The following is a 23,948-nucleotide window of genomic DNA, read 5'->3' as shown; positions in this document are numbered from 1 at the left end:
AAGATCCTATTTAATTGGTGTCAGTCCTGGTGGAAACCCCACCCCCACCCCCACCCCCATAGTTTCCTCTTGTTCCGTTCAGATGCCTTAAGAAGTGACTGGAACCTAGTGGGTGATTCGTCCATGAATTTATTTTCCTTCTCATGTGACTTATTCTGATTGTGTGATTGGCATGAGAAATAAAGGTATAGGATCAACTATAATATGCCAGTGGCCAGTCATTTAGCATAGTCTCTTATTTGAGAATGTGTTGGGGGTAGGACGGAAGAAACTAAGGACTAAGGAGATTGCATTAATTCTTATCAAGTAGCAGAGTCAGGATTATAACCTAGATTTTAGGATTCTAAGACGTTACAATGTACATTTGACCTGTGTTTAATTTGCTTCTGAGATTAGCAAGGGCATATTGTAGGGGCCATGGTTATTGAATAAACTTTTGTTATCTACTAATAGTAAATTCATATGGACATGTTATCCATAAATTATCTACATCAAGCTAAATAAAAATACCAAATTTAAAAAACCTCTTGGCTGGGTGCAGTGGCTCACACCTGTAATCCCAGCACTTTGGGAGGCTGAGGCAGGTAGATCATCTGAGGTCAGGAGTTCGAGACAAGCCTGGTTAACATGGTGAAACCCCATCTCTACTAAAAATACAAAAATTAACCGGGTGTGGTGATGTGCACCTGTAATCCCAGCTACTCAGGAGGCCGAGGCAGGAGAATCACTTGAACCTGGGAGGCGGAGGTTGCAGTGAGCCAAGTTTGCACCACTGCACTCCAGCCTAGGTGACAAGAGCAAAGCTCTGTCTCAAAAAAAAAAACAAAAAACTATTTGGGAAATATTGGTTTCTCATATGATCAGTCTCATGGTGGTGTTCTGAGCACTAGATCATATGATGGTTAGTACACTCTTTATCAATAAATTATCTTACCCTACTTTTCTTTCTGTGAGACATGGGATTTTTATTTACCTTCTTTAACTTTCTTTGGTGAGAACACTAATGTATCTTTTCTTTGTTTTTATATAATGATACAATTTTAATATGGCCAAGAGTCTTAGAAATCTAAAGTTATGCTATTACACTGAGAAAACTACAACTGAAGATTGCAGAATTACCGACCCAGGATTAATCATGACTTGTTTGTAGCCAAACTGAGAGAAAGATTCTGGTCTCTTGACTTCTGATCCAGGGCTTTGTTATGGCACTATCGGCTTTTAAACTTCTTCAGCCATGGAACCCAGATTTCAGTTGAGATTTTATGTCATCTCTCTAAAATAGAAGGAGAAGCAGAGCTCCTCAAGTGAAAGGATGGAGGCCTGAAGACACACGCACAGATCTCTGCACCGTAGCAGACTGGTCTCTTCTCAACATAGTTCACAACACAGACGAAGTGAGTGGTCCTCCTCTCCTCCTCCCGATATGGTCTAGTTCTTTTCTGTCCCCGATATCTGAAATGAATGTACATGGAAAGGTTTGGGGAGATACTGACCCAGCCTGGGAATCAGATTTATAAATGCAATGCTAGTCTTCCCAGTTGATTCTGGAACATTTTTCCTGTGTGTTGAGAGGAGGCAGCAGGGGAGATGTTGCTATGAGAATTCACTGATGTCTGATGTTGGTTCTTCTGACATAGCAGGGCTGTGCTATACCATTTCCTTTTCTTTGCTGTAAGAAGTCACCTTGAAGCTGTGTGCTGTGCTCATTTGTAATGCTTTTCCCAAAGAGGGGTCAAACAGCCTGCTGAGTCCGAGCTACCGAAGTACTAAGAGCTGGCTTCACTGCTTACTAGCTGGTGACCTTGGGCAATTTAACTTCAGTGAGTTGTGGGGATGATTAAATAAGATAACTAAAGCATTTAGAACTATGTTTTTTGGGCATTTGCGTATTATCCTTGTGTGGGGGCCACACTAGTCTCGGTATTGTTGCAATTTTAGTATATGTGCTGCTGAAGCAATCACAGGCTAATTAAATTTAAATCATTAATAGGATAAGTAGTAAAAATTTTTAAATACTTGGCAAATATTCCAACCTAGTGTTGTTACACTGAAATAAAATATACTTTTGGCAGAGGAAATATAGCATAATAGTGATAAAGCCCAATTAGCTTTGCATGATCACGGTGTTGTTGAAATTGTTTAAAGTATATATTTGTAAATACTTTTCCAAATAAAAGCTCAAAATAACAACAAAGCCACACTATAATAATCACTTGGCTTTGCAGTATAAATTAGATTGTTAAAGTGCTTCGAGAAATTTTCACTTCTCAGTTCTACATGATTTTATTGTAGGTAAGGAAAGCTACACAAAACAGTCAACCAACATTTCCTAGAAAACTCTTTTTGACAGTTGATTTTCAAATTAAGGTTTCTGATTGCACTTCAGTAAACACCTCTGCAAAGAAAGTGTATATTTAGGTAGTTATTTGTTGAAGAGCAATAATGCCCTTGATTAGTGCATTCTTGTTCTTAAAGTTGCTGCCACTTTCAGAGTAAAATGAAGCCTTTTCCTGCTCCTATAACCATAGGATTCTGGAGCCCTATTTTGGAGTTAGGATTTTCTTTATCCACTATCCGTTTTGTACCTGTCTTTATCACACCCAGATATTTTTTACATTTGAAAGCTTTATGATTATTAAATATTACGTTCAAGTAATTTTGTGCGTTTTCTTACTATTGACAATCTTTGAACAAGTCTGATTTGCGCTTAGAGAACACCATTTTTAAGAGGTTTGTATAATTGTGTATGAATGTAAGTCAAAAGGTAGAAATAAAGAATAGTAGCCATACTGTGAACATGTTGGGCACAAAGCCCCCAAGAGGGGAAGGTTGGTTTCTTAAGCAGAAATGATAAATTGGTGTTTCTTTTTGAAAGGGAATTTAGGGGAGAGGGGACACTGGGTTTTGTAACCCAATGGGTAGTAAGTGCTATATTTGAAAGTTCACATACCAGGGAGTTGTAGCAGGAAAGGTTTGTTGGAGGATGTGACACCTATGCTGAGACCTGAAGCACCAGAGGCAAGTGTGTAAGCAAGTGGATGGGGGTGGGAAGAAGTTTAGGCTACTAAAACATTTTTATGTAACGATTGATAAGAGGGGATATTGCATGTGAAGTAAACAGAAATTCAGTAAATATGGTGGAAGCCCAGGATTTAGGGGATGAACAAAAAACCAGTTTCAAAATCTGAGCCTGGAAGCACAGGTAGAGGCCAGATTATGAAAAATCTGGTAAGCAATGCTAAGAAACAATAGATGTCAGAAGGACATGCCACCATCTAAAAAGCAGTCTTGAGAATAAGTAATTGGATAAAGGCAACCTGACTAGATATTTGTTTTAAAGAATTTGTGTTAATTTTGTTAGATGTAAAAATGGTGTTTGGGTCATGTTAGGGGAAAAAAAATCACTATCCTAGAGAAGTATACTGACATATTTACAGATGAAATTACATGCTCTCTGAGATTGCGTCCAAAAAATACAGAGTAGAGGACAGATTAAAAAAAGAGATAATTGTTCAGAAAAAAGGATAATTGTCCAAAAAATACAGAGTAGAGGACAGATTTAAAAGATATTTGTTGTAGCTAATGAGGTTCACTCTATATTTTCTACTTTCATTATGTTTGAGATTTTCTATTATAAATTTTTTCTTAAGTCAAAATAAGCAATGGACTTTTAGGGAGCCATTTAAGGGCTTTAAAGAGGTCAGTAAAGCAGGAAATAGACTAGGAACAAAACCAGAGAGGAAGGGAGTGCTGCATTAAATACCATGATTGTGGAGCTGTCAGTTTTTCCTTGTGTAAGAATGTCCATGATTTTATATTTTCTTAGTGAGCTGTTCTCTATTATCTATTTTCTCTTAGGACTTTTACTTTGTACTCTAGTTGTAAAAGTACTAATAATGCCTGCTATTCCTAATACTGTATCAGCCTTTTCTTTACAGAATAATCTTGTATGCATCTTTATAGTGGATGGATTGGATCCATTTAAAATTTGTTGTGGCTGTTGATTTGTTTGGACTTTGTCCTCTGTAAGAGGTGTCTGTGAAAAGAGAGCAGAGGTAAATAGAAGAGAGATTAAAATGGACAGGATTTGGAGTGATTTTCAGGTGAGTAGGAGAGGGAGTTTGAAGTTAAGTGATAGCTAACATTTTATTTACTCTGAGTACCTGAGTGGATGGTGGTACAGTTTCCTGTGATAAGAAATGGAAGAGGAGGCGGATGACTGAAGGAAATGGCAAGTGTGTTTTGGTTCATGAGTTGCAAGCATGTGCTTTGTTTTCTTGTTGTTGTTCTTAAAGGTATGAACTCTTAGATGAAATTCATTCTTTTCCTTTAAAGATACCCCCCATTAACCCATAATCACTTTTGCCATTTTTAAGGTTGCCTCTGAAGTATAGATACACATTAACCAGAATGCCATTTTTGGTCTTGTTTGGTTCAGTATGAGCTTTGGAAATGGGCTCCCAGTGTCCTATGCTTACTGCTGCAGGTTATGCTGCAAGAGATAATTTTAGAAACAATAAAAACAAAAACTCATTTTCTAGGCTGTTGCTTTGTTTCATGGGAAGCAAAGAAGTATAATTCTTTGATATTTTTAAATATAAATTTTTGACAGCATGTTTATATTTTAAAAAGCAATTCAAAGTGATTATTTATAGGTAAGCACTTTTATTTATATCGTGTCGTCAATGAAAATTAGATTTAATGGAAATAAGATTATAAAATTACATCTTTTAGCTTCCTAATGCTAATTGAACATAGGGTTTGTAATGTTTCCTGACTACCTCTTGGCATTATGTTCAGGTTTAGAGACAGTGCTTTTAATCATCCTGTGTTTTTCTAAGCCCATTTCACCCTTTAGAAAATAGTTCTGATCATTCACTCCCATGGATAGACCAGTGCCAAACCAAAGAGGATAACTACTTTGCTGATTTTCTATTCACTACTGATAGGTGGAGCTTGGCATTTTAAAAAGCTATTAACAAAGAGAGAGACTGTTTTACTTATTTTTTATCTTATTTTCAGTTTTTATCTATGTATTCTAGACTTTTTAAAAACTCCTTATATAAAACCAGTCACTTTTTTCCCATTCTATTTCCGTAATTTGGATTTACTTTTCACTTTTATATCTACCTGGCATATGGTTTCACTAAACTTCAAATGTTATTTCAGGCTGTTTTCTAATTTGTAAAAGTTTTTACCTCTTATTGTTCTTTTTAAGTGACTTTTGCTTGGGAAGTGGGGGTGGGCAAAGGCAGTTACTGAATCAAAAATGCTTTGAGGACAGGAGCCAGCCTTCTCTTCTCTTCCCTTCCTTAGCACTTCCGACAGAATTCTGCACAGAACAGGAGGACATAAATAATTCTGTCTTTGCTGGTTATTTACTTTACCTTCTAGGCTATCAGCAATCGTATAACAATTGCTCCATATTTAACCAGCAAGTGCTGATATCTTGAGTTTGGTCACTCTTTTGCATTCAACCCAGGGTACAGTTTTAAAAGTTTTCTATCCTGTAGCTTCTATCCCATTTACTTAAGATAAAATCTAAAAATTTCTGTATTGAAGGTCAAATAGATTTCTGAAATCCTGTTGGATATTTGATGGCCTTAACTTGTATGACTCCACATAATGCTTTTGTTTTTATTCTTCCTCTGCTTGTAATATTGCATCTTTAGCCTTTTTAAAAAAGCCTAATATGCATTAAATACTTATTAAAAAACAGCACTGGGATGATCAATTAAATAAAAGTCCATTATGACCAGTGTCATTAGAATACTGTACACATAGTATTTTGATCTATTATAAAAGGAAAAGAACTCAAAGGCAAAAATCCATAATTGAGTAAGTGTGGGAGCATTTTCAGAGGAATCTTTTTAGTTTTAGAAAGTTATATTAGTACAGGTTTCTAGAGGGCAGTTACTGTAACTGGATCTCAGTGGGTTGGAACATAGATGTTCCTGATGTTCTTTTGACTTGATGGTGCACTGGTTTTTCTTTCTGACAATGATTGTTCATTTAAAAATTTTAAATTGAGTATTACCTCATAAGCCTGGTGAGCCTAGTTTGAATAGTCACCCTGTTACTTCAATGCCCCATCCTGCTTTATTTGTGTTTGTAGCACTTTTAATCTTTATTATTGTCTTACATTAGCAGAATACGAGCTCCATGAGGGAAGTGACTTTTTAAAAACTATTGTACCCCTAGAACAATGACTAGTACATAGTTGGCACTTATTAACGTTATTGAATGAATCATTATCCTAGCCAAGGATAGTACTGTGCACCTGTAGTACCACCTACTCAGAAGGCTAAGGCAGGATTGCTTGAGCCCAGGAGTTAGAGGCTGCAGTGAGCTATGATTGTGCCACTGTGCTCCAGCCTTGGTGACAGAGTGAGACTTCTCTAAAAAAAAATAATAAGAATAAGAACGACCACCTTTGTCTTTCTAGGCAGTACAATTAAAACATACTGCTTATTTATTTTTCAATGCAAAAAAGATAAAAAGTGAAGTAAATGTTCCATGTAATATCACCCTTTCCAGTAACCATTTAATTTATATAGCACAATTTTATTTATATAATATACATTTATTTATAATGTAAACTGGTCGCATTTTGATGGACAGTGTGGTTCTGGTTTTTCAATTTTACAGATCCAGAATCACTTATCTGCAATTTCAAAATCTGAACAGTAGTAGAATTACTATGTCAAAAGATAGAAGCATTTCTAAAACTCATCACGTGTTTACAAAGAGATTTTCAAAAGAATGGTACCAATTTATGATTCTACCAGCAATTCAGTGCAGTTTTTATGCTCCTGTCTGATTACAGCTTAAATTACATTGTAATGGAATTTGTTTCAAAATAACTTTCCAGTGTTTCTTATCCATGAATCAGAATAGGGTAGAAGCTTGTGTGCTAATTTGTCAATGAGACAGTCTGTAGGAAGTTATTATTATGGGTAATCGGGAGATATTTAGTCACAGGAACTCTTTTGCCTATGATTTGTCAGAGAAGGTATGGGGGAAATCAGCTCCAAATAGGAATTAAAGAAATGAGTTCTGGCTCACCTCAAATTTATCTTCTGTTTCTCTACTCACTGCAAAAGTAGGTATCACAGCAGAAGTTCTTCTCTGTTCCCCATGTTTTCTCAGGGTTTAGATTCCTGAAATCACTTGGCTTCATATATATATGAGGGATATGAAAAGAATATGAAAATGAAAAACTGACTTAATGTGCAAAGAAAGATGAGCATCAAGGCCTGAAATGAAAGCTCTGATTGTATAAATATTCATATTTTATAAATTATTAATCTAAAATTTATATACTTATGCTGTCTGTTTGTTTACATATAATAGTGAACTGTTCCTGCTAAATAGAGTATCTGACTTTTTCACATGTTAAATTAGTTTTAATTGTGGTTGTGTATATGATTTATGGCTGCCACAGTAGAAACAGTTCAGTCTGCAGAATTTTAATATCACGTTGCTGTGTAGGAGCACCTGCTCACAGCTCCCACCACACTTGGTTTTACATCCAGATACTCAGGATTTTAATGACAAGGGTTGGTACCCCTGTAAAGGGTACTTTTACAGAACATGTCTTACTTTGGGCTCCTAAGAACTATTTCAGTGCAGCTCCAGTGTCTACCTTTACTTTTCCCCATTTTTATTTTCTTTTAAGGCTTCATTGACAAACTCTTACTCTTGTGCTGCTATCCCTTTTCTTTTCCAAACTCATTTCTGTCTTCTGATCACCTTCTGAAGGGACAGCTTGGATACGCTGGAACTAAATGTTTTATGTTATAATATACATAAAAGAAATACAAAATAAGAGCTGTATACCCTGTTCTAGATTTTTGCAAAAGAAAAACAGGCAGTTCACTGGGGATCACAGCATAATTAATGGTGTGCAAATAGACACTCCACGATCATTATTGTGCCAGCAGTCACCAAAGCTTGTGATGAACTATTCAAGCTCCGTACAGGGGACATTACTTTAGTAGAGTAGGCAACAAAAGACACATTTTTTTATTAGAAACTTTGCTTTGCACCTTTGTGAACCAGCATAGTTGGTCACAAATGGAAATCAAAGTCTTGAGTGAGCTGGTTCTGCCTGTTTTAAGAGAGAAATGCATCATTCCCTGAAGGTTAAGGATTAATTTAGTTGCTCTAGAGCTAACAACATGGGGATTTAGTTCTAAAGAACCTTGTTTTTCCCTAGGAGACTGTGTCTGTTGGTAGCCATTATGAATATCCATATACTAAGCCACTAATATTATCTAAAACAGTACTTAAGTACTATAGTGAATAAACTTATTCCCAATTTACTTATTTATTTATTTATTTCCAGTGAATTTTTATTTATTTCCAAGTGAATTTTTTTAAGTATACAAACTTTGTAGTGAAAATTTTGGAAATTTACATTTTATGGCAGTTTCTTCATTTCCTTGATTTATTAGAATAAATGAAAACTCAGATAAATATTTTATAAGTATATGTTAAGTATCAATATCATTGTCACCTGTATTCCTTAAAATTGTTTAGATGTCATTCTATTAGATTCACAATTCTAATCTTTTAGGTAAATTTCATCTCTAAGTCATTATCTTGGTGTCTCTACCTCATGTGTCCTATTCCTTCAATGCAGTGTTGGGTTAGGTTGAAATATCTGGGTCCCTCTTCCTAGAGCCAAATTTGAAGATCATAAATCATCATGATTAGGTCATTTGCAGAAACCAATCTCCGAAGCCTGATTGGAAGCATTGGTCAAATAAGTGCTTTCGAGAGACATTTAAAAGCAACCTAACAGTTTAAATTCTAGGAGAACCTAGAGCCTATTATAACGACCTTAATGGCTTAAGAGAAGGTATCCCTTTTCACAATCTCATACCACTTGAAAGAAGTGGCTTATTTAGTGACTCATGCAAAAGCAACTCTGGAAAAACAGCCCTGCATAAATCATTCTGTTATAAAGACACATGCACGCTTCTGTTCATTGCAGCCCTATTCACAATAGCAAAGACATGGAATCAATCTATGCCCATTAGTGATAGACTAGATAAAGAAAATGTGGTACATAGATACCATGGAATACTATGCAGCCATAAGAAAGAATGAGATCATGTCCTGTGCAGGTACATGGATGGAGCTGGAGGCCATTATCCTCTGCAAACTAACGCAGGAACGGAAAACCAAATACCACGTGTTCTTACTTATAAGTGGGAGCTAAATAATGAAAACACATGGACACATAGAGGGAAACAAAATACACTGATGCCTACCTACTGCATGGTGGAGAGTAAGAGGAGGGAGAGCATCAGGGAGAATAGCTAATGGATGCTGGGCTTAATACCTGGGTGATGAAATAATCTGTGCAGTAAACCCCCATGTCATACATTTACCTGGTCAACAAGACTGCACTTGTATCCCTGAACTTAAAATAAAAGTTAAAAAAGAAAAGAAAAATAGCCCTGCATTTTTTAATGGAAGCTGAAAATAGTATAGACTGTATATGAATGATCTACATTGTGTATTACTTCATCTGTGGAACATTTTTGTGGTTGGCATAAGAGAATGAAGATCAGAGGACTTACAGTTCTTTCTGGGTCTTCTGTGTTGTCTCCCTTTCTCTATTTTTTCCTTTCCTTATAATGAAGACCCTGCTGTACCTTGAAGAACGCAGGTGGACTGAAGCACGGGACTTCAGGACAAGAGGAGCTTTCTAGCCCTCACGTTCCCCACTTCACATTGCCCTTTTCTAAGGCCTGGTAAATCACAGCAAGCAATGGAACTAAACTGCTCAAGGTACAGATTCTAGAAACTTCCTTCTCCTTAATAATTTTTCGGAGCCCAATTCCTGCTTTTAGGAAGTGTGCCCTTAAACTTCTCAGGCTGTATTAAGCTATTTCTTGAACTCATTTTGTTAGCACAGAGCACAAATGTAATAACCAGTAACCCATTATATTTTAAATAAATATCAGTGTCTAATTCTAGACGTCAGACTTGTACAGGGAAATGACATTGAAGTGTATCCAGGTGCCGTTTCTGCAGGAGCACGGGGATTGAGTACATTTCCTGTTCTTAGGCATGTGCCTTTAGCTATAACCACCAACTGTACTAGCTGCAAGCACCTGGTTAAATGTTTCTCCTCAAGTCTCTGCCTTTATCTCCATACTATAGCAGGATTATCTAACTCATTTCTATAGATTTTTCCTTAAAGGCAACTTTGCTTAAATGTCAAAACAGAGTGATAATATCTCTTCTAATGCACTAGTAAACAGCAAGCAATATTTCAAGAAGTCATTTTTAAATATCTATTTCAGTCGCCTGTTTTATTCTTTGCAATTTTTTTTTGAAATAGTATGAAATGTATACACTGGTCTCCATGTGGTAGAGGGAACAATCAATATGTGGATTTCTAAAATAATCTGAAGGTCATGGAATACAAGAGCTGTATTAAAACAGAGAATTATAAAGTTATTTTAAGGGAACTATACTTTTTTCTTTTTTTATCCTGATTTTTCTGCAATAAGATTATGCTTCCAAATCTAGGAAATTTTTTGTTATTGGCAAGGAAATATACTGCTGACTTTGATTATGATCTGTTTACTTAGAGGGAGATCTCTACTTCATTTAGAAAGTATTGTGTAGTTTGGGGAATATAATGTTAAACTATTAGACTCAGGTTTGCTTTTCTTTCTTCCCTGGACTAGCCATTATTCTTAAGAGAAAATATTAACTCCAGTTTAAGTCTTACATATCTTATTTTAAAACTATTAAATGGGACTGGGTGTGGTGGCTCACACCCGTAATCCCAACATTTTAGGAGGCTGAGGTGGGAGGATCACTTGGGGTTAGGAGTGTGAAACCAGCCTGGGCAACATAGCAAGACCCATATTTCTACAAAAAAATTACTTAAAAAATTAGCTGGCATGGTGTTGTGCACCTGTAGTCCTAGCTACTCTGGAGGCTATGGCAGGAGGATCCTTTGAGCCTAGGGGTTTACTGCAGCCTGGATGAGAGAGAGACACCCTGTCTAAACAAAACAAAACAAAAATAACTAAATGGGATTTTTTTAAAGCTTTACAACACCTCTCAATTCAATAGGTAATCTATGCAGCCTCCTATTACAGAGTAAATTAAACTCTAAGGTATTAAAACCTAAGAGAATCAGTTTCTAGGTATATAAATCTCTGGGGTATACAAGGAAAGCTAGGAATGTAGAAGCAGATAATTATCACTGTTGTTCAGTTTGGCTGTTATATTTAACCTTGCAGATAAAGCCCCCAGGGTGTTGGGCCTAAACAAGTGCTAGCTGCTTTTGTTTGACCATTAAACATGGAACAGGTAATGCGAGTTGTATGAAATGATTCTAGTGACCACGTGTCTATCTTGCATGAAATGATTCTAGTGACCACATATCTATCCTGTAAAGTTTTTTGTTCATTAGTAAAATGATAGTTCAGGTTATTGAAAGTGTAAATGTCTGTTTATATTATAGTGACTTGATTTGTTGATCTGCTGAAGAAGATAAGCATTTTAACACAAAGATAAGCCTTTAACCCAACTTGTTCTCAGAGGCCATGGGTATGTCATACTTCACTAGCAATAAGTCCAGAAAGAGGTGGAAACTAGAAAATTTCAGCCTGCGGAGTAGCTGGGACTACAGGCACATGCCACCATGCCTGGCTAATTTTTTATTTTTAGTAGAGATGGGTTTCACCATGTTGGCCAGGATGGTCTCGATCTCCTGACCTTGTGATCCACCAGCCTCGGCCTCCCAAAGTGCTGGGATTACAGGCGTGAGCCACTGTGCCCAACCTCAGCCTCGCTCTTTCTACTAAACACCGAAAACACCTACATCAGGAAGGAAGACTCTATCTGGGGAGTCCCCTATTCCCCACCCTACAGAAACTCTAGATGTGTGAAGAATGGAGCTGGGGAAAAGAGGTTGAGAGCAAGCATAAACCAACATTTGGGAACAGCTCAAATGCATGATATGCTCCCCAATCTCATAACTTTGAGAACCTCTGATTTAGGGTATATCTGAAAAGAAATGTGAAGAATTATTTTAAATATCCGCTAGTCTTTGACCTTGTTTTACAGTCTTCTATCTTCAGGGTCTGGGTAACCCTGTGTATCTTTCCAGTAACATACCTACCTATCCAGCTAATCTACCTGCCTACCTGTTTATTTACTCATTTGTTTTTTTAATTTGTCAGTTCATTCACCTTATTGCATGTTCCATATTGCACCATGGATTATTAAAGTGACTTCTGCTACAATTCCATCTTCTAAGATTCTTTTCCTTCTTGAGAGCTTTAGCTTCACAATCCCAGGGTTGCAATTTCTCTCTTTCCAAAATCTGCTAAGAATCAGTTTTGATCATCAAATTTTCCAGTCACCAATGGAAAGCCTCAGAGCTAGGAAATGTCTACGAAAAGAAGTCAGATTTTAAAATATCTTGTGGAACTTCCAGTTTTATTGAAGGCACTTTATTATATCAGTGTGATTAAGGCAGAAACAGTTGACACAGGTGAGCAGTCTTCCACCATCTCTATATGCTACACTGTGGACTGCTGATTATCCCTGCTTGTGAGATACTCTCAGTTCCACAGTTTATTGTTTTCAAATTTGTACAGCTAATATTTGCTGTGAGTAAGTATTGTATTCATTTCAACAAGTATTAAATGGTCTACCTGGCCATTTTTTTTTTTTTTTAGTGAGAAATAAAACAGACCAATTTTCCCCCTTTTAACCTCTCATGGTAAATTTTTATGAATTTTGTTAGAAAATCCATCTTTTTTTTGTCAATTCATGTTGTTTAGATACAAGTTTATTTTTAGAACATAGTTTACACAAATAAACAGGTGTGCTTTTCATTAGGTGGTTCTTGATTTTATCTGTAGAAAACTTAGAAATATGTGTTATTTCAGAGTCACTGCAAAAGAAGTGCTCAGCTGGTAAGTACAATACTTTTAAAGGAATAAGTGAGCCCGGAAGTTAGTAAGAGAGTATGGGCTTGCTTTTCTAGTTCTTTAGAAATAATTTATCTTCATGGGCTATTTTTTTATTTTTTATTTTTTGAGACCAAGTCTCTCTCTGTCACCCAGGCTGGAGTGCAGTGGCACAATCTCATCTCACTGCAACCTCTGCCTCCCAGGTTCAAGCGATTGGCCTCAGCCTCCTGAGTAGCTGGGATTACAGGCATGCCCCAGCACACCTGGATAATTTTTGTATTTTTAGTAGAGGCAAGGTTTTGTCATGTTGTCCAGGCTGTTCCTGAACTCCTGGGCTCAAGTGATCCACCTGCCTCAGCCTCCCAAAGTGCTGGGATTACAGGCATGAGCCACCGCACCTGGTGGCCTATACCTTTTTTAACAGCTTAATTGAGTGATAACTCAATATTATAAAATTAAATTGTTTTAAGGGTAAAATGAAATGGTTTTTAATAAATTTACAGAATTATGCAGCCACTATTACTAATTTTAGAACATTTCTGTCACCCCAAAAAGAAACTTCCAGCCCACTTGCAGTCACTGCCATTCCCACCTGCATTCTCAGATAACCACTAATTACTTCCTGTCTCTGACAGTCTGTATCTTTCTCTTCTTATAAAAACTGGATATAAAACCAAAGTAGTCCAATCTGCCTTAATATAGGATGGAAAATAAGTACCAGAAATCAAAATATCTGTCCTCTACCCAAGCATATCTCCCCTAAAGTTCAGAAGTACAGCTACTGGTAGCTGATTTTTCAATTATATGTTTAACTTTAATTTTTTTTTTTTTTTACACCAAGCCATTCTCAGAAGAAAGTGTCATCAAGATGCCTTCAAGCTTTCCCATTTCCCAAATTAAAAATCCTATCATACTACAAAAGATGTAGGACTTAGTGGCAGTATAAAAACTTGTAATGATCTGACAAGGACTCTTTTCAATATTACTTTTGTTGGGAAAGTATTTCAGAAATGCATGATAACTTTTTGGTAAGCAGTGGATTGTCTATCTGTTTTCAAGAACTTGTTAGTAAAAATGCTTAATAAATTTTGTGGGTGCTTCTGAAATAGAATCCTATCACTCACAAAGCACCCTCACATCCGTAAGCATATTGGTACCTCCCCATTTTGAATGGAAATAATTTTACAAACAAGTTAAATTCTAACACTGTTAATAAGAAAAAACTGGCCGGGTACAGTAGCTCACACCAGTAATCCCAGAAATTTAGGAGGCTGAGATGGGTGGATCACTTGAGGCCAGAGGTTCGAGACCAACCTGGCCAACAAGGCAAAACCCCGTCTCTACTAAAAATACAAAAATTAGCTGGGCATGATGGCAGGCCTGTAATCCCAGCTACTCGGGAGGCTGAGGTATGAGGATCGCTTGAACCTGGGAGGCTGAGGTTGCAGTGAGCCAGGATCATGCCACTGCACTCCAGCCTGGGTGACAGAGTGAGACTCTGTCTCAAAAACAAAAAACAAAACAAAAAGCTATGATGTCTTGGTGTTTAGGAAAAGCTTTATGGGCATGAGATTTCTAAGCTAAACTGGATAAAATGATATACCTACCTGTTTTACAGATTTAATATAGTGTCTGTTAAAAGGAGTCTGTTAAAAAATTTCCCTAAATAGGGAAATTTCCCTATATAGTTACTATAGTTAATAGTAACATTAACTATAATTAAATGGCAGATTTGGATGATAGGGAAATTTTTTTCCCCACAATAACGGTGAATTATAAGTTAAATTTTTTTCTAAGTTTATACTGATTTTTACAGATTTACAAAGACTGAAGAATTGCCTGTATTGCAATCTAGAAAACCTCAGTGCCACACAATATACCCAGGTAACAAACCTATACCCCGATCTAAAATAAAAGCTGAAATTTAAGAAATGAAAAAAACAAGTTCATAATTGATTGACTCAATCTTTTTCACTAATGCTGTTGTTGACTGTTTTTTTTTTTTTTTTTTTTTTTTGAGACAGAGTCTTGCTCTGTTGCCAGGCACCAGGCTGGAGTGCAGTGGCGTGATCTCGGCTCACTGCAACCTCCACCTCCCGGGTGCAAGCAATTCTCCTGCCTCAGCCTCCCGAGTAGCTGGTACCACAGGTGCGCGCCACCACGCCCAGCTAATTTTTGTATTTTTGAGTAGAGATGGGGTGTCACCATGGTCTCGATCTCTTGACCTTGTGATCCGCCTGCCTCAGCCTCCCAAAGTGCTGGGATTACAGGCATGAGCCACCGTGCCCGGCCCAGTTCCATCTGTGTTGTTGCAAATGATGAGATCTCATTCTTTTTTATGGCTGAATAGTATTCCATTGTGTATGTGCACTACATTTTCTTTATCTGTCCATCTGTCAATGGACACTTAGGTTGCTTCCAAATCTTGGCAATTGTGAATAATCTTGCAGTAAACATGAGAGTGAAGATATCTCTTTGATATGTTGATTTTTTTTTCTTTTGGATATATACCCAGCAGTGGGATAGCTGGATCATATGGTAGCTCTATTTTTAGTTTTCTGAGGTCCCTCCATACCGTTCTCCGTAGTGGCTTTACTAACATTCCCACCAACAGTGTACAAGGATTCCCCTGTCTCTACATCCTCACCAACATTCATTACTGGCTATCTTTTGGATAGAAGCCATTTTAACTGGGGTGGGATGATTATCTCATTGTAGTTTTGACTTGTATTTCTGTGATAATCAATGATGTTAAGCCCCTTTTCATATATCTGTTTGCCATTTATCTTTCAAGAAATGTCTTTTCGGAACTTTTGCTTATTTTTTACTCAGACTATTAGATTTTTTTCCCTGTTGTTTGAGCTCCTTACATATTCTGGTTATTAATCTCTTGTCAGATAGATAGTTTGCAAATATTTTCTCCCATCCTGTGTGTTATCTCTTTGATTGTTTCATTTAAAAAAAAAATCTGGCTAACAATATTTCCTAGGGTTGTTATAGTGATTAATTAGATAATCCACAAGCATAGGACCTGCCATATAAGTAAGATTTACTGAGAACTATTACGTTGTGACTATTTTACTCTATAAGTTGATTTTTAAATGGCTTTAGAGTGACAGAATTTTCTTTTTTAAGGTCTAAGAAAGCTCTTGTGTCTGTTAAATTCATCAGCTGATTGTTTCAACTGATACTCAATTCAATACAATTCTGTTTCAAGACCTGGTTTTTCTTAAACCTTTAAGCTCAATGTATAAATGTCTATTATTCCTTATTGCAGTTTATAAATGCAAGAACATGTTTTCTTTGATCAGTGATTTTCATCTATCTTGAACAGATTAAATTATTTTAATTATTAAAACTATAATGAACTGTAGATAAAATCTCTTAATTTTTAAATTAACACATTTAATCTATCTTACCTTAAACACTTTGTATGCACCACCAGGCACACTTACAAATCTGGAACACAAAGTATTTCTAAGCCTTCTACTGGAGCCCATGTCTACGCTCAGTCACCTCTGCAGTTGCCGTCAGTGAGCTTCAGATCTGAACTGCCATGGGAACTCATGGACGTGGGCCTGCCATACCTCCATCTTTTTCTGTAGCCATGAGTATCGATCACATGGCCTTTTCCCATTTTTTGAAACCATAACCTTTGATAGGAATTATTGAGATTCTGCAATTTCTATTCAGATTGAAGTTTCTTGTTAATTTGATACTACTTTTTTGGGGGGGGACAGGGGGACAGAGTTGTGCTTTGTCACCAGGCTGGAGAGCAGTGGTGCAATCTCAGCTCACTGCAACCTCTGCCTCCTGGGTTGGAGGGATTCTCATGCCTCAGCCTCCCAAGTAGCTGGGATTATGGGCATGTGCCACCACACCCAACCAATTTTTTGTATTTTTGGTAGAGACAGGGTTTTGCCATGTTGGCCAGGCTGGTCTCAAACTACTGGCCTCAGGTGGTCTGCCTGCCTCAGCACTGTTTTCTTCTTATATAGTATTTATATATCTGTCTTGAAGTTTTATAGTTACTATGGTGCCACACATTATGTGTAATATTAAGGCAATCCTAATTCATTTAGCTAATCCTATGTTCTTGGATATTAGATTATTTCCAATTTTCCCTTATACATAACTGTTGAAAACATACTTGTAAAAATATGTTTTGTACATCTAATTTCCTTAAGACAAAGTCATAAAATAGGATAGAAAATGCTATTCGAAGCCAATTTAAAAGTCTATGTAAAAAATAATTATTCTTGCTGCACTGTATACAAATTAGGCCAAGTATAATAAAGCAAACTAGTCCTAGCATGATTTGTCTTCAGTAAAAATGGGAAACTGGAGAGAGAAACGTTATGTTTCTAAAACTATTGTATACCTGTTGTTAGATTCTAGTCTTGTCTAATGTTTTTCAGTTTTTAATATTTTCTAGAGTTTGGACCAAATTCTAACTTTTCTTGGTTACAAGTCTTCAAAATCATGTTTTCAATTTTTTTCTTCTTTTTTCTTCCATTTATCCTAAGTTGAAATCACCGAAAACTAAGCTGATTTTGTAAAGCCCTGTGAACTGAAGCTAGACAACTTAAACTTCAGAAGAAAATAACAACCTATTTACATACATAAGCCACTTTTATACCTGCCTACTGATATACAGACATCAGAGGAATGTGGCCTGTATAGATTTTCCAGGATTGTTCTTTTGTTTATTGTTGTGGTTCTCCCTTCCTCCCTCTATTGTCTCTTCATAGGACATGAGACTTCACAACCTTCTAAAAACAAGCTTTCCTAATAACTCAGGACCTACCCATCTAGGAACAAACCACCCTAGCCATGAGAGATGAGACCAAACCTAAGCCCAGAGACTTTTTCTTCTAAAATGCTTTCTCCAAAAGATTTTAAAAAATAAAAGGGGTGAAATGTAAAAGGAAAATATCTTGGGGCCCCAAAAATCACTAAGCTAAAGGGAAAAGTCAAGCTGAGAACTCCTTAGGGCAAATCTGCTTTCCATTTTATTCAGTCACCCCTCTACTCACTGAGCTCAATTGATGCATATCTGATTGCCTCCTTTGAAGAGGCTAATCAGAAACCCAAAAGAATGCAACCATTTATCTCTTTATCTACTTATGACCTGGAAGCCCCCTCCCCACTTTGAGTTGTCCCACCTTTCCAGACCAAACCAATGTTCATCTTACCTATGTTGATTGATGTCTCATGTCCCCTTAAAATGTGTAAAACCAAAGTGTGCTCTGACCACCTTGGGCACATGTCATCAGGACCTCCTGAGGCTGTGTCATGGGTGTGCATCCTCAACCTTGGCAAAATAAACTTAATAAATTAACTGAGACCTGTCTCAGGTTTTCAGGGTTCACACTATAGTCATCCTTTCTTACCAGTGTCTGGGAAAGCGACAAAAGCCACAATAGTTCCTCTCTCAGTGGATGGCAGTTCCATTAGTTCATTTGTTTAGGGTACTATGCCAAAGTACAAAGCAGATGCCAAGTCTTCTGAGTCCTCTTACATTGCAAAATACTGGAAGTTAAACTAGATAATACTGAACAAGTTAAAGATCTCTATAGATTCATCTCCCTTTAAAACGCAAATGCCAAACTCTGAACCTTACAGTACACTGCTAGTGTTTTGTTACTTTTTTTAAAACTGAGCATGATTTATTCCAGAAATGTAAGGAAGATTTAAAATTAGAAAATGATTGTAATAAAATATATCACAAATATGTGTAAAAGGAAAAGAGCATTATCTGGAGTGAAGCCAAAATGGCATTTGGTAAAACTCAATATCCAATTGATATTGCGAGGGAAAAATATTCAGCATTTTATTTTAATAGAAGTATGTATGGTTAGGCTCTTTTAATGTCAATATCACACCATTTTAGCTGTGTAATATATGTTCTGGTACCTAGTGGGAAAAGTCTTCTGCTGCTTTCACTTTCACTCCTAAATGAGCTTTAGAATCTTTTTGTCGAATTACAAGAAAACACCATTGTGCTTCTGTGTTTTACTTCTGCATCTCTATTGTTTAACATTTTGCTCTAGCCAATTAAGCCAAGACAATAAAAAGAAAACAAGCAGGTAATGACTAAAAGGCAGAAAAGAAATATATATGTGAAAATAACTAAAATATACAATATTCAACTGGAAGTTTAGGTTTTGTTCACAAATTAAAAACACAATATCCTTATAGTATCAGTAATAACTAGTTAGAAAACCTAATACAAATATGGTAACATACTTGACTATTGGTTACTGATGTAGCCACTACAACAATGACAAAAATGGCCTCAAGTCCTAATAATTAAAATAAATGTTCAGAACTTATACAAAAAAAGCTATAAGAATTAGCTGAGGTGGATAAATGCAAGCATAAAGCTATACCATATTCATAGGTGGGAAGCTCAGATATTATACCAGTAAAGATTTGATATTGCCATATTAATATATAATTCGAGTTATTTCCTTTTAATACTGCCAATAGGATTTTTCTTGTCATCTGATAAAATGATTCTAAAGTTCATCAGACAGTAAAAATGGTAGCAGTGGGGAGTTTATACCACTAGGCTACGTTACATAACTAATATTGGGTAACAGCAGCTTTTTTTTTTTTCTTGAGATAGGTTCTCATTCCATCACCCAGGCTGGAATGCAGTGGTGTGATCACTGCTCACTGCAGCCTCAACCTCTTGGGCTCAAGTAGTCTTCCAACCTCAGCCTCCCAAGTAGCTGGAACTACAGGTACACCACCATACCCAGCTAATGTTTTGTATTTTTTTGTTATCACAGAGTTTTTCCACATTGCCCAGACTGGTTTCGAACTCCTAGGCACTAGTGACCTCTTCTCTTGGCTTCTCAAAGTACTGAAATTACAGGTATGAGCCACCACACCCATAGAAGGAATCTCAGATAAGATTTTTTTAAAACCAAGCCCAGCCATGGATTTGTATCATCAAATACCTATGAATTGGGTGATTCTCTCCTCTTGAGGTTCCGAGATAAAACTTGGAATTCCTAGGCCTGTCAGAAAGTGACATTCTTTACTTACCATAGGTCAGGAACCCTGTACAGGGACTACGTAGACAAGTATGAGGCTAGTTTTCCCAAAGGCCTTTTATTGCTCTGTAAGTCAAGTTTAATTCTTGAAAGCACACTATTCCAGCCAAAGCCTTGGTAAAATAACCAGTTTCTCCAGTTGTATCCTGTTATAAATGAAAACAGATTCTTATTGCACTTATGCAAATAACTGTATTGCCATCAGAATACTCACAAATAGTTTCCAAATTCTGGAGAAATCAGAGAGAAAACAAATATGCTCCAAATTTGTTCATAGGAGTATACTTTACTCAATTGTTAAAAGCTGTAAATAGCTTAAAATAAAAGTTTTTCTGACTGAAAAACAAACCAAAGGATCAGCAGGTTTTAAACAAAGTTAAAAAGATTACTTCAGACTTCTATTAATTTCATCCATGCAGTTAATTCCTGTTCTGCTTGATATTCATGAACATTTCAGCTCTCCATGAGTCCTGAAAGTTTTTCCTCTATTCTGATATAAGAATCTCCAAAGTTATTAGAAATCTGAACTCAGGAGCACCTGTAAGGGTTTTACGGTTGATTATAAAACTACCTTCTAAAGAGGACCAAAACAAGACAACAATTGTCTGTGGATGACAAAAAATTTTAGGGCAGCCATAGTAAAAGACACAATTGACAAGGAAATTTGTTACCTCTGTGGCACACTTATAAATTAACATAATTGTAATTATTACTGATAATGTACATTAAGTCATATCGGAATTATGGAAGTGACCCATAATTTTAGAACACATCCCAATAACATATTTATACAAAAACAGCCCAAAGAAAACCAAACACCATTTTATATTTGACAATGCTTTTGGTATAATTTTTATACCAAAGCCAAATATGAAAATTTTGGACTTTAGGGAACCTAATATCTTAAAGGATTAATTTGGTATGAAAAACACATAATTTATAATTTGATTTGGAAAGTTTATCAAATATCAAAGTTTTAAAACACTTGATATCACAAGTCATTGTAAAATAAATCATATCATTTAACCAAAGTGATAACACAGGATTAAAAGAAAAGGCAAAACCTTCATTCTTTGAGAGAGACTTAATTTTCCAAATAAGCCCTAGTAAAAACAGAATGAAGCCAATTAAATTTGATTTTCAAAATTTTATAAACTATAACATTTTAATCTTGACTATAAGATAAAACTTCTGGAAGCCTTTTATAACTTTATTAAGGAGTCAGTTAATGCTTCAAGAAAACCTTGTTAATCAGACACAAGGGCCCATATGCCAGTCTTGCATCAGTGTGTCTTTGACATTGATGATTAATTTATAAAGAAACTGAACTGATTTTATCTCTGAAAATCAGCTTCTGCAGTCTCATACACCCACATCTTCCTCAATAGTTCCTGGGCCTTGAGGAGTTGAATAGCTTTAATTTCTGTCCCAGTGTCTCAGGAATGCAGTTTATTTTGATTGGCATCTTCTACTGGGCCTGAGGATGGGGTTTAATTGCTATCAGTGTTTAACTGATAAATTTAAAGAGGACTTGGTGTCCTTTATAGACACAAGAGTCAAAGCCCTGTAACTCAATGTCACAAGTACTTTAAAATTTAACAGGACTTGGTGTCCTTTTTAGACACAAGAGTCAAAGCCCTGTAACTCAATGTCACAAGTACTTAAAAGCGCATACAGTGAGATGCGTGGATGTAATAACTTTAATTAAAAAAAAAAAACTTTTAATCTCAGTTTTTTCCTAAGCAAACCAAAATTTAATAATATGACAACCTGATCATATAAGACTTTTTAATCCTCTTATTGTGACTTACACAGACTGTTCATGACATGTTTGGACTTTCTGGTTTGTCCTTAACATCCCTCTTTCTTAAACAACCAGTCATTCTATTCTAAGACTAAATTCTTTCTCATGTGAAGAATCTCATACAAGATTATTTCTCATATGAAATTATTTCTCTTTAAGCTTTCTTACCAAAAAACAAAAAAACCTCTTTATTTTTATAACATTCTCTACATCTCTCTTATTTCCTGGTTCCTTTTACTTTGTTTTATACATGACCTTTAAGTAAGCAAAATTGTTCACCTTTTTTAAAAACCACTTTTTTTAAAGAAAGAATGTTTTCCTACAAATATATTTTTATTGGAATATACCCAAATAATGAAATATCTTTGATTTAATTTGATATAACTTTAAATTCTAAATTATGACCCGTTTGTCTACAAGTATTTATCCCATTTCATTTACCTAATTATTTTATTTTGATTGTTTACTTAGATTATTTATGAAAACTGCAATAATCATTTAAAGTTTTGGAACTACCATTGCAAAATTATAACTGAAACAGTGAAAAAGATTTGACCTAACTGACTCCATCTTGCATTTAACCTCCAAGCTGTCCTTGTTCATTCCTGGGCATAGGCCAAACTAACTTTGGGACTTTAGCTTATAGTTTAACTTTGAAACAAAGAGAGTAACAGTCCTTTCTCAAAACAAACCTCACTGCCTGAGAACCAAACTGCCCAAAGCCACAAGATTAGAAGTTATGGTAATCTTACTAAATTCAAGATGTAGCTATCTTTTATTAAACCAATATAAATGTCATATTCATTAAAGGTTACACAAGGAAAGTTCATTCTGCTTTGGGCTGGGTTCATAGTTTTATAACCCCCATGTCAAATTTTGACACCTTACAGTATTTGGCAGAGATAAGTATGAAATTGCTTGATTAATAAATGCAAACAAGAATGTACGCTGGCAATTCTTAAGACATTTATAATATTACTTTACCAATAATTTTAAAGCAAATTTATTGAAGATTACACTTAAGTTACATAAACTTGAAAAACTATTGGACTAGTCTCTTCTTTTTTCATGATAACTATTTGATTCAAGTGCTTTTATTTTTCTTTAAGCCAATTAATTAGAGCTTTTAAATATATTTTCAGTAGTGAAACAATGTATATACAACATATAAATACATAGACATATTAGGCATGCTGATAGAAATACATCTTAGAGATTCACAAAGCACTTTTTTTTCCCTACCCTAAACTTTCAGGTTCTTGATAACCTGTTTCACAACCTTAGATAGTTGTCAGTTAAATAGCCTTAAATTTGCATATTAAAGGAAACCACTCAGGTGAAAATCAAATAGCAAAATTTACATTATAAGGTACAGAAAGAAAAAGTCTGTTGTGCTAGAGGGAGATTAAAGATGGATGCCAAATCTAACATCAAATTATAAAAATCTATCATGGGATTGTATGAGGAGACCAGTTTTATTTAGATAGGCGTTACCTATTTTTTAAACCAGATCTCTGAGCTCTGGGCAGAGCCCACACTGAATCCTGAGATTATTTATGAGGCTAGACCATGTGATGTTTTTATGGTGCACTTAGTAAAAAATTTTTTTAAACAAAGACATTTCTAAGTGTCTAAACTACACTCTTCTTTAACAACCCAAGAGTAGCCTCTGTTGCAATAACTATTTTAGTCAGCAAATCAGGTAACAATACAAAAGCAGTTTAAAAGCTGAAATGAACTTGTCTGTTTACACTCTTCTGGTTCCATAAGGAGAAACAGGTTTCTCCCTGAAAGGGAGTCTGGTGCCTTCTCCATTTTCTTTAAGGAATCCCAGGCTATTATAAACTATTTTAGGTCCCTCATGCAGCAGAGGATGGAAAAGAGAGGAGAAAAAGCAGAAGTAAATGAAGAAAACAGAATCCAGTCAACTGAAAAGAAAAAAACTTTTGCTCGAAAAAAGAGGGGGCGGGCTGGGCACAGTGGCTCATGCTTGTAATCCCAACACTTTGGGAGGCTGAGGCAGGTGGATCAGATGAGGTCAGGAGTTCAAGACCAGCCTGGCCAACATGGCAAAACACCATCTCTACTAAAAATACAAAAATTAGCCAGGCCTGGTAGGTACAT

General features: G+C 35.9%; 1 protein-coding gene across 13 annotated transcripts in view; it reads left to right on the top strand.

Annotated features, from left to right (window-relative positions):
- Window positions 1-23,948, top strand: part of SGMS2 (sphingomyelin synthase 2) — an 87,636-nt gene that overhangs the window by 39,458 nt on the left and 24,230 nt on the right. For 4 of the 13 annotated variants that reach the window (XM_064384025.1, XM_064384024.1, XM_064384023.1 and 1 more), the window contains exons 3-5: window positions 1,283-1,394; window positions 9,654-9,801; window positions 14,773-14,840. The exons of 4 other annotated variants lie outside the window; for them this stretch is intronic. The gene's annotated coding sequence lies outside the window, so the exon portion shown is untranslated. Of the gene's footprint in view, window positions 1-862; window positions 1,395-3,570; window positions 4,104-9,653; window positions 9,802-14,772; window positions 14,841-19,686; window positions 19,706-19,753; window positions 19,840-23,948 lie in introns of those variants that run through there. 5 more of the 13 variants (XM_064384026.1, XM_064384028.1, XM_064384027.1 and 2 more) reach the window with 5 other exon arrangements.

The sequence above is a fragment of the Aotus nancymaae genome, unplaced genomic scaffold (genome assembly GCF_030222135.1).
Source record: "Aotus nancymaae isolate 86718 unplaced genomic scaffold, 86718_ANA_hifiasm-v0.15.2.pri h1tg000033l, whole genome shotgun sequence".
Taxonomy (NCBI): domain Eukaryota; kingdom Metazoa; phylum Chordata; class Mammalia; order Primates; family Aotidae; genus Aotus; species Aotus nancymaae.
This window is presented reverse-complemented; position numbering and strand designations above follow the sequence as displayed.